Raw genomic sequence first — 11,919 nt, 5'->3', positions numbered from 1 at the left:
TCAGCCCCGGGCCGTTTCCGTGCTACGGTCCCGGGTTCTGGCGTCCCCCCTGGCCCTCTTCCTGTCCGTCTCTCGCGAGTGCCCCCCTGCGACGTTCATAAGCCTTGCTCGCAACGTTCCGGGCGCGGGAGATCCCTACCCCCCCCTCCCTGCCCCGGGGCACAGGAGCGCTCCGCCCTCTCCCGGGGTGCTCCCGCGACTCTCGGTTTCCCCTTCCCAACTGGGCCCAGGCACCGGGAGCGGGCCGCCGGGCGGGCCTGAGCCTCGAGAGCGTGGCCCCCACGTTGCAAACAACCGCCAGGGGCCTTGGCGCGCTTATTAGAGTGGAGTCGAGCGGCAGGCAAATTTGGGCTCCTGCAGAGCCGTAGTTTGAGGCGCGCGGAGTTGGGGCGGGAGAGGAAAAGTTGGAGACGACTGCCTCTGGAGGCCGAGCACGCTCCACTGCAGGCGGAGGCTCACGCTCGCTTTTTTTCTTTTTCTTTCTTTTTTTTTTTTCCAATTCTGAAAAAAAAAAAAAAAGATGTATCAGAAAAACAACCAGGAGGGAAAAAAAAAAAAAAAAAAAAGCAAAAGCAAAATCTGCAGCTAGAGCTCCAGGCCGCCTGGGCCGCGCCGCCGCTTGCGGTCGGGGGTCGTGGGGGGTGCCCGCCCTCCCCGGCTGCCGCTTTCTGTAGGGGGCACTGCAGGGTTGTAGAATCTCAAGTGGAAAAGTTCCCCGAAACTTTGACAGCCCCCCCCCCGCCCCCAGCAACTTTTCCCTGCCTAGTGGGCCCACGCGCCGGCGTGCCAAGCCTGGCCCCGCGCCCCCCGCGCCCCCGGCCCGCTTTCCGGCGCTGGAGTCGGGTCGGGGAGCCCCTCACGACCGCGGCTGGAGGTTGGGGACCCGGGTGGCCGGGATTCGGGCAGGGGCTCCGCCGGGGCGCGTTGGGATCGAGCCGCCCGAGCCCGAGCGCGCGAGCAGGGACTAGGCGGTCGCCCCGAGAGATGTCCAGCCCGGGGCCACACCACGGGCCGCACGAGGCCACCCCACCGGCGGCACGAGGTCACCCACTGGGCGACCCGAGGCCGAAGCCCGAGCCAGAAACGGCCTGGGCCGGGCGCGCGGGCCCGAGGGGGTCGGGGTCGCGGAGCCAGGCGGCCGCGCCTCCCCCGGGCCCGGGCCCGGGGCTGTGCAGGCTTCCCCTCCCCGGGCGAGCCGGGGCCGCCGTGCCACGCTCGCGACTGAGGTCTTAACAAAGGAAAATCGCCCTGGCACTCGGGAACGGCCCCCATCCCCGCAATTGGTCCTGCATTAAACAAACTTTACACACACGTGTGTATTTTCCGAGCGTTTCCCGCGTGCTAAGCTCCGGGTTTGCAAAAAAGAAGGAAAGCAAAACGGGAAACACAAAGCCGGTGTCGGCGCTCACAAAGGGCGGCCGCCCAGGCGGCGCGGAGACCCGCGCGCGGCTCTCAGCTGCACCCGCGGGGCGCTCGGCGGAGTCCCGCCGGGGATCCGCCGGGCAGCTGGCGACCTGCTAGATAGAAATATATCATTTTTCTTTCCTAAAGGAGAATGTTTCTGTGCATCGGTTGTGTAACTAAAAATTGTTGTGAAACATATCTTTGGGAAGGATATATCAAAATGCATAAAAGAAAAAGAACCGGGAGAGCCAGCGAGCAGGGCTGGCGCGTTCGTTTCGAGGAAGGGGCTGTGGTTTCCGGAGCCAGGCGGCGGGAGAGGGAGATGCGCGGGTTAGCGGCGCTCGTTCGTGGGCTTTCGCGGGCGGTGGACGATGCTCGGGGGAGACAAAACCTCGCAACCGTCTCGCCGCCGCGTGTCTCCGCGGACAGCGAGCTGCCTGCCTCTCCGAGCGGGAGGCTGCGGCGGGAGAAAGCCGCTGCTCCAAAGGCAGGGACCCCGCTTATCTCGTGGAGGGAAATTCGGGGAACCTGTGTGCGGACCCCCGGCAAGCTCGGCACCCCGGGAGATATGTGCCTGTTTGCCGAAAGAGGGAGAGAACTGTCCCCACACCGCGTGCGATCCCCGCAGTGAGACCTGACCCGGGGCGCACGGCTAAGCCCCCTGCTCCCCCCTTCGGGGGACAGATATTGTAAATAACAACCGAGCCGGTGTTCGGCAAGACATCAGATTAGAAACGTGGTCCGCACCCTGTTCCTTTCTTTTGAGCACTCATCACCTTGCAAAGCGGGGACGTGTTTATCTCTGGCTTTCTCCCCCAGGCTAGAACGTGATCTTCCTGTGCAGGCACCGTGTTTTATTCATCTTTGTACCCTCTGCCATTTCATCTATTTGGGGCCAGGCTCCAGATAAATGTTTTGTTTTGATGTGCATGAATGAATTAGAGACCCGCGATACCCTCCACAAACTCTCTGACCTCCCTCGAGTGACTTTAAGCCTTTAGAGCCCTTATCGGTTAGGAAGGGGAAAATGTGGGGTTTTAAAAATCCGTATAATCCGTGCCCTGTCTACCTCTCCGGGCTATTGTGAAGATCCAATGAGATAAGTGAAAACCTTTGTCAACTATCAGGTACTGAGCAGATATTATATAGGATGGTTATTCATTCATTCCCTTCACTGGGAAAGCTTAACAAAGTAATTCCTGGGCTTGTGTTTCAGCAGATGGTGGTCACCCTTCCTGGTCAGTCTTAAATATTTATTGCAGGACAATCTCGTTCTTACATTTAGGAAATCAATCAAGCTTCCATTTCTTTGAGAGAGATGAACGAGCGCTTGCCCACATAAATACTGGAAGAAAAATCCCTGTATTCTCCAAACAGCCACCTCAAGCAACCCGAGAGCCCAAGAGCAGGGAAATCATGAAGAATCCGTGAGACTGGCATAGCAACCCAAAGATGGCAGCGTGCAGTTATAACCTGGCTGCGTCCAGGCACAAGATCATGTGCGTGAAATAGTGTTAAGTGAAATGGAAGCCCTGGCCAGGACATGCACGCTGGTGGAGACCGTGTCCAGTCCGTGTACGCCCTGACCCATACTGGAAGGGAGGTGGGTTGGGGGGAGAGGGAGGATGTAAATCATTACATTTGAATGTTCCTTGGCTGTTTTATTTTCCTGTCAAGTGGCTCAAGACTGATTTTTTTTTTTTCAAGCATTCCCTCATGGCCAAGTATGTGTTTCCTTGGAATTGAAATCTAGGTTGATGGTTTTATATTTTAAAAGATTTCATTGTGACTCATTCTTGGCCTGGGATAGGATTCTGTAATACTCCCCAAGCTCAAAGAGCCTGGGTGTCCTGTTTCTTGGGCTTTGTACCCACTTTCTAACATTTTGCCAGTGGATGCAAGAAGTCACTTTGGGAGACAAGTGTTTCATTGTCTTCTTGTCATCTTAATCAGTGCGGAAGGGAACCATAAACATGGACTTTCCTGGCTGAAGCCAGACAATGGCAGGGGCAGGAGAAGGTTTTCAAGTGCAGATAGGTCAGTGGTTAGACAAAATGGGTCAGCAGCGCCAGACCCACACCCTTCAGGGAAGGAGTTTAGATGAGATAGGGCTCACGGAGCCCTCATCTGGGGCCAGCGCGTACTAAGTGTGCCGACCGTGGCCACGTGTTTTATTTCAGGAGCCGTCTTGCTGACACAAAGCTCACGTAGGCTGGACTCTCCCTGGAAGGCTTCACGGCAAACTCCAAATAGTAGGTCATGGTGGTGGGAACTGGGTACTCCCTGAATACATTTCAAAATTCGTATCCTGTGTCTTAGGAACCCAGATGTGTCTAAACAGGTGGAAAAGGGGTTTACACAGTCTCAAATGGACCCCTTTTACCTTGGGCCTTCCTAGCGCCTTTTGGAAGACAGATGGTCATTCTTTTATCAGGATGAGCAGCAGAAGCCCCTGAGCCTCATGAATGTCTCCTTTGCACAGATCCGACGTAACAGGCAGATTCTGACCAGATTTAGGAAACAGGAGCTTTGTGATCTGTCTCCCCAAATAGCTCCTCAAAACCTTGAGTATTTCCAACCTCTGGAAACTCCCTAGCTCTGTCTGCCTTCAGCCACGATGCCTCTCGTGAGCAGAGAGATGCCAGAGAGAGGCAAGTTTTGTTTTGTCCAGACTCCATTAGGTTTTTATAGCAGACAATTCAATTCAGGAAGCATTTCTAAAAAATCTAGCAGTGGCTCTGCCTAGCTCTTGCCAGGCGCTGCTAAAACGGCTGAACCAGAGCAAACCTCTGGCCTTCAAGGAATGCAGCCTCCACTGTTCTGCCCAAATGCTGCTTCTCATCATGTGTGTTTCTCCAACAGCCTAACACACACTCTCTCTTTCCCTCCATCCATCCTCTACCCTGCAGCCGTGGTGACCTTTCCAAAGCGCGACTCTCATCATGTTACTGCCTGATTGAGGCTCTGAAACAGCTCCCTCTGGCCCACACCAGCGACGCTCAGCAGAAAACAGGTGTTCTCCAAGCCGGGCCATCACTAATAGTAACTAATGACGGTCTTTTCTTGGTTGGCAGAAACAGATTAAGCTAATTGATGGAATAGTCTCCATCTTAAGTGTTTCTCCCCTCACTGTTCCTTAAGCCTTTGTTCACTGCTACCCCTTGGCTGAAAATAGTGTAAGATTATATCTGACTGATCCCAGGATCGTGAATTTCACTGACAAATTTTTTTCACGTATCAACATTTCCTGGTGTTCTGCACGTGGGCGTTCTGTATGGTGGGGGGTCTGCGGGGAGGGAGGCCGGGCATTCAAGACCGTTCCCAACATCCCTCCACCCCAAACAGCGAGCTCTTCCCTTTCCAGGCCTTGGATCAGGTGGTTTTCTCTGCCTAGATTGTGGGTCTTTCCCCTTTTGCTTTGTGAACTCTTCCTTCAATTCTTAGTGCCACCCATTGTCTACATGTCGTAAATGTTTATGGACTAGATGAATGACAGATGGAAAGATGAGAGGAAATATATTAAGGACCAGCATATGCCAGCAGGTCAAGGCCTCTGGTCGTCTTTCCCCACTTCCTCCTCACGGTGCTCCAGCTCCACTGGCCCTCCTACTACTTCTCAGACCACCTTAGAACTTGCCGCTCCTGCCTACTTAGTCTATTCACACGACTGGCTCCTTCTCACGACTCAGGACTCGGATCACCCCATGTAAAATAGTCCCCCAATCTCATCTGTGCCACTGGGAAACGAACATCCTCTCCTGGGGCCCTGGGCCATCATACCATGTGGCTGTGTTTGATCAACTTCAAGACTGAGATATCTAACCTCATGGCTTTTGATCTTTGAGGTCCCCAAAGAAACCTCTTAAGTAACAGCTCATGCCAGCAAAGCATACATTCTATTCTCTTCTGTGCTCTGTTTTCTTCTGTGGGATGATGTTGACACATGTGTCCTCAAATATATCAACCTTCACATCTTAACCATCTTCCTTGGCAAGATCAATTAGTCAAGGTGCTGAGGCGGGGCTGACCTGGATGACTCAACCCTTGACAAATATAAAGGAAATCATTGTGTTTTCACGTTAACAGGCGTTGAGACACAGCCAGCTCATCTATTTCTATTTTTTTTTTTCCCATGGTGGTAACCACTGGCCTGTCCATGGTATTCTGAGTGTTGTCAAGTACAGACCTGGACCCAGTCTTCTCCAGATGCCACCCTGGTGACCAGCAGCCTCTCATTAGCCACGTGGCCCAGTAAGAGCCAAGACGCCTTGGGCTGCAAGGGACAGAACCCAAATCAAACTGGTTTCAGCTTAAAAGCAAATGTGTTGGCCCAAATAACTAAAGAAAAAAAAAAAGAAAGAAAAAAAAAAAAAAAGAAAGGAAAGAAAAATCTAGGCAGAGCTGGATCCAGAGGGGAAATGCTATTCACAAGAGTCTATCTCTCAGCTCTTCCTTCCTCTGCGTGGGTTTCATGCTCGGGCTAGCTCTCCCCAGGAGGTGGCAAATTGATACCTGGAAGCCCAGCCCTGGTGTCTCATGGCATAGCAACCCCAGTAGAAAGGATGCTTCTCTTTCTCAATAACTTCAACAAAAGGCTAGAACCGACTCTCACTGGCCTGTCTTAGTTCCATCCTCATCCCTGGACCCTAAACACCAAACTGTGGCCAGAAATTAGTGATCATCTGATTGGTCGGGCTTAGGTCATGTGACCGCTTCTGGACTCAGGAAGGTGAGGGCGGCTGGGTCTGAGCCACCCGAACACAATGCACTGCAGTTTCGCCCTTTCTGAAATCCGTGTGTTGGACCCAAGAAAAGGGACACTGGGTACGCGAATGCAGCAGGTTTCTGCCTCAAGCCAGTTTTCAATCCTTACTCTGTGCCCTTCACACGTGGCCATCTGCCTCTCCTTGAAACTCACTCCTTCATAGTCTGTCTGTGGCCCAGTCCCCAGATGTTTGGTTCTTGCTTTTCTTATCTTACCCTTTACCTACCCGTGGTTTCAGGGACCACCTAGCGAGAGGTTCTCTCCACAGACTCCACCGTGTCCAACAGCACAGAGCCTCCTGGATGTCCTCCCCGTCCCACAGTGAACCCCTGGCTTCCCACCTAGGTATACTCCTCCTCCTGGATTCCTGATCATCGGTGGTACCACCAGTCAGCCGAGCCCCTAAGCAGAGCCTCTGGCATCATCCACCATCCTAGATCCTCCTTGCCTGAGTCAACGTACCATCCACAACCAGAATGCAAACGATTCCTCCTCCTACGTATGGGCGGTCCTTCTGCCCCTCTGTGCCCACGACCACTCCACTGGTCTCGTCCCTTTTGCCTGGAAAATCACAACAGCGGCCTCTCAGCCTTGTCTCCACGCCTCTAATGCTGGTCCCTGATGCAGGATATTCTCTAAACCGTCACCTTCCCCAAAAGATCAATCTGGTCGCGCTTCTCTCCTGATTAGACGCCTGCTCTGTCATCCTACTGCATGTGGAGAAAAAATGAACGCCTTAACTTCGCCTCTAAATGCCTGTAGTGCCCATGCCTCTCGAGCCACACCCACGGGGAATCCTATGCCTGGTGGAACATTCTCCGCACCCTCTGTGTTTACCATTTCTGTGCCTTTTGACATCTGATAGCTTCTGCCTTGAATTTTTTCCTTCACGCCCACCCCCTCCTCCTGGAAGACTCACTCACCTTTCAAGATCAGGTTCCAATGTCACCGGTGAGCCTGTCCCCAGCCCCGCAGGCAACATCAGTCACTTCCCCTTCTTGGAGCACAAAGCACCATGTCCATTCATGGCCTGGAGGACACGCCACGCTGTCTTGTGTTGGTCTGTTTCCACATCTGTCCTCTCCACTCGTTGGGGGCCGTGGGGAGGGCAGGCACTGCCGGGGGAAGTAGTTGCTCATTGAGCGTGACTGGATGAATGACATTTGAGCACTGCTGATGGGGGATGTGGAATGAGGCAGGTTATAGCACATCACAGTGGGAAGATGGATCCTTGTCTTACAAAGCCCAGGGTTTGGGATGTGAGGTTTGTGAGGCCAGGCCGGACCAAGCGAAGTCCAGGTAGATGTCTTTAGGGCCAGCTACCTGTGATCAGGAGGCATCCATAAGCCCAAATGGCTCGAGGTGTACTGGGGCTAAGGAGAAGTTTGTATAAACTGAGGACAGAGGGAGAAAATTCCAGCTGAATTCTGCATCTCCAATTGGCAGATCTCCTCTGAAAGTCCGGCTCATCCTTAGCCACAGTCTAAACCAATTTGAGCCTCAAGGTTGGACTGTCGGGAGTAAACACATGCCTCTGGTACCCACCCTCTTTCTCTTTTTTTGCTTCCAAAGTTCGGTTACAAACCTAGTTAAGTGTTTCCTTTGGCTCTATTAGATGTGACTCACCTATTCTCCCCTGATGGGATCAACGGTGTGCTTCATGTCTTTTTGGTGGAAATAGAGGCTGAGTGAGTCAGACTGGAGTCAAATTATCTGTGGAAATATGACTGGGCATGAGTCTGAGTGAAACTCATTCAATTCTCTGTAGGTGCCCTCTTTCCCCCAAGGAGCCAGGGAAGCAGGGCGTGTGCCACTTGCAACATTCAGTGGAGAGTTGTGTGCAGGCCCATGGGGACCACAGAATGACACGACTTGATGTAACTGGGACTCACTCTTGCCGAAGACCCAGTCTAAGCAGGGTGGGGTAGAGGTCTAGGGAGGGGCCAAGCTCCCACAGACTTTTCTACATGGGTCACATCTCCTACTTCAAAGGTTACCAGGACTGAGATGTTTAGCACCTCCTTGGTGCTCTGAGCACCATTTCCAGCCATCGGCATTGAGATCCCACTCAATCAGTGAAGGCACCAACTGCTTTCCCAATACAGAAGTATTGAACAGCCACCATGAACACAGCATCATGGAGCCTCTGGGGTCATGGGAGACGCTCTGCTCTCAAAGAACTCACTGTCTAGCTGGGGACACAAAACCAACAGACGGGAAAAAATTAGTGAGCATTGGAGCTTGAAAAAACATGCCAAAGTGACTATAAAGGCAGCAGCGGTTCAGAAAAGGGAGAGATTGATATTTCAGCGAAAGCTTCCTCACGAAGGAAGCAGAGGAGGACCTCTTCCTGGAACGATGGGAAAGGGCTTCAGAAGGGGGAGGACATTCCAGAGAGGGGGAAGCAGCATGGGCGGAGCTGAAGAAGCAGGGCTCAGAAGAAGGTGGGCGAGGGCCCAGGAGAGAGCCCCACTGAGCCCCGTAAACGCTGGGGAGGTGACCATGCAGAAGGAGCGAGATCTGGAGTCCCCTGAAGGTCAGGGGTTTAAATGTGACATTCGTTCAATTCATAAGCACTTATCTCATGCCTACTCTGTGTCAGGCACTGTGGATTGTGCCGGAGGTTCAGAGATGAACCAGACACAAGGAAAGTCAGACACTTCAATAAATATCTTCCAGTAAGTGTTACAGGGGACATACCCACCAGCTGCCTGGAAGCCAGAGAGGGGCAGCTGGCCTCACTTAATGAAGGTTAATGGGGGCTTCTCAGAGGGAATCTCATAGAGCATCAGAAGTTGTCCAGGTGGGGAAGGGGCAGAAGCATGATATGGTCATGTACAAAGATGTTCACTGCAGTGTTGTTTATCAGCGTGAAAACGGGCAGACAATCTGAATTCCCAGCAAAAAGCCACTGATGCAATAGGCTATGGTCCATCCATATGGAATCCTGTAGAGCAGTTAAAAAGGATAAAGCAGTTCAGTATATATCGACTTGGAAAGGTCTCCAAGGTACAGTGTTAAGAGAGAGAGAAAAAAAAGCAAGATCCAGAAAAAAAATACCGTATGCTCTATTTCACATGAGGAAAAATTATATATGTGTTTTGCTGGCAAATGACTAGACATCTCTAGAAAGAGATGCAAGAAATATGGAATAATGGTGGCTTCCAGGGAGGAGAGCCAGCAGGGGAGCACAGAGGAAGGCTGTGACTCAGCCTTGGTGTAAAATGACTCCAAAAGGAGCCATCGCTTGAAGCTTGAATCTTAAAAGGTGCTGAGGGCCAGCCAATGGATGGGTGAAGAGCAGTATTCTGGGGGACGGGACGCTCAGATGAGCCTGGGTGTTCCTAGACCCTTAAAGATGGTTGGGAGGACGATGGGCAGGTAGAAGATGCACCCTAATGCACCATAAGGAGAATGATGTTCCAGCCTAAGGAGTTCACACCTTAATCCAAAACCACTCACTCACTCCGTCAGTCAATACTGATTCAGGATGGCTCTCCAATATGCTAACTTGGTATCTCGGTTGCCCGGTTCAGTCCAGACAGGCTGCTAGAACAAAATGCCTCAGACTAGCTTATAAACAACAGAAATTTACTCCTCACAGACCTGGAGGCTGGAAAGACCCAAGATCAAGGTGCCAGCAAGGTCGACCACTGGTGAGGGCCCTCGTCCTGGTGAATCACTGGTGTCTTCTCACCCGGTGGAAGGGGGCGAGGGAGCTCGACGGGTCCTCCTTTATAAGGGCACTAATCCCATTCATGAGGGCTCCACCCTCATGACCCAGTCATCTCCCAGAGGCCCCACCTCCTAATACCATCACCTTGGGGGTTAGGATTTCAACGCAGGAGTTTCGGGGGGCAGTGGGGGGAAACAAGCATTCAGACCATAGCACTTGGCCAGGCTGAACGACATTTCCTAGAATCCCCTTTCTTCCATGTTTGTAGTCGGGATGGGCCACAAGGAGATTCTTGCAAGTTTCCGGAGGCATCGTTCCTGACTTGGAACACAGGATGGACAAACCAGTGTGCCGCCTGTCCTCCGACAGCTCCCTTGCCAGGAGGAAGAATCAGAAAATAAACAGCAAATAAATAATGCGATCTCAGAAAGTAAGGATTCACCAGCAGAAAACTAAAAAAAAAGTGGCCTGCTTTAGACCAGGGATGTTTCAGGGAAGGCCTCTCAGAACAAGCGACCTTGATCTGAAGGACAGCAGGGAAGGCCAGTCGTAGAGGCTCAGACTGAAGGTCGAGGTCAAGGGCTCCGAGGTGGGCCAAGCCAGAGCCTTTGAGGAACAGGTAGGAGCCGACAGGCTGGCGGGTCGTGAAGGAGGGGAGAGCGTGAGGGGTGAGGTCAGAGCCGAGGGCCTCGTTGGCCTTGGAAGTCGGGTGTTTGGATTTTATTCTAGAAGCATCCTGGAGTCAAGGTATCTTTCAAAGTTGGCCACGTGAGAGGCCACACGCAGCTTTTCCTTTCAGAAGTGGGGATAAACCGTGGTCTTGCTGTGTGTGTGTCAGAGAGGGAGGGAGAGAAATTTCACATCTTGGTCTTTGCCTCGGGCTGACTTGCAGATCTCGCCATCCTGCGTCTGTGCTGGGAGGGCCCGGCTCCCTGCTGGTCTCACCAGAATTCCATCTTTCCAAGGAAATCAGACTTCCTCCTGCCAAGGAGTTCTTTCCAGGCCCCTGATAAAAGCATTATGTGAAGCTGAATAACTCACACGGTTTTACGTTTCATTACCCCGGGATGCCATTAGCAACGCGGAGCCCTTCTGCCTTTTTTCAACAGAATTTCCTACCCTGCTCTTCCTGGAACAGAAGAAAAACAAAAGGGGAGAAATGGTCTCGGGGAGTTGGGCCCCCTTTCAGCAGAGGGAGGACCTCTCAGAACACAACAGATGGCAGCCACCTTCCCAAGGGTCATTGCTCCACGTCTCTGGCTCCTGTTCCAAGCCTCCTGGCCTCAGCATTTCTATCTAATTGATTTAGAAATAATGAATTTATTAGACAGATACTTAGAGACCACGGAGGCCGCAGGAGGGAAGCCATTTGGCCAAGGTCACGTACTGCCCAGTGGCAGGATTTGGCCTTGAACCCAGCTCGACCCCCACCGTGGCCTTCAGCACACTAGAGTCCCTCTGAGAAGAATTAGGACCTTCCCTGGGTCCCCGACGAAGACCAGCATCTCCTCTGTGTGGGTCTCTGGGAGAGTGGGTCTCCCTTCTCACTAAATCACTTAGATCGTGGCCTGTTCCCGAGCAGGAAGTGGGCTGGGGGTGCAGGTCAGAGGGGACGGAAGCAGGGAACCACTTACATGCTGGGGAAAGGACTCGGACCCTTCAGCCAGGCCATCCACAGGCTTAGAACACAGCCAGCTTCTCTTGGGTCGGAAGATGACTGGTCACCTCCTGGGAGGGCTGGCTGCACTCACTTCTCTCCCATCATTTAAGACCCGAAGCTCTACCTTCAAAAAGCCTTCCTGGATTGATGGAAGATGAATGGATTCTCTGGCCTCGACCAGCGTTTCTGGACTCATTGGTCATTCCAGTAAAGGTCCCAGAACTGAGCCTCGTTGGCCAGATTTAGGTCACCTGCCTCTTCATCCCAGAACCAATCAATCTTTATCCCTGGGGGAGGGAGGGTCTGTGTGGCCTGGCCTGGTTCACCCACAAGGGCTGAGGCAGGTGTGGGGAGGCCTTCCCAAGGAAAATCAGGGTGTTGTTAGTGGAAGAAGGGCCAGCAGAAGGAACAGCG

The sequence above is a fragment of the Leucopleurus acutus genome, assembly GCF_964270905.1.
Source record: "Leucopleurus acutus genome assembly, chromosome: 16".
Taxonomy (NCBI): Eukaryota; Metazoa; Chordata; class Mammalia; order Artiodactyla; family Delphinidae; genus Leucopleurus; species Leucopleurus acutus.
Note: the sequence above shows the minus strand (reverse complement) of the source record.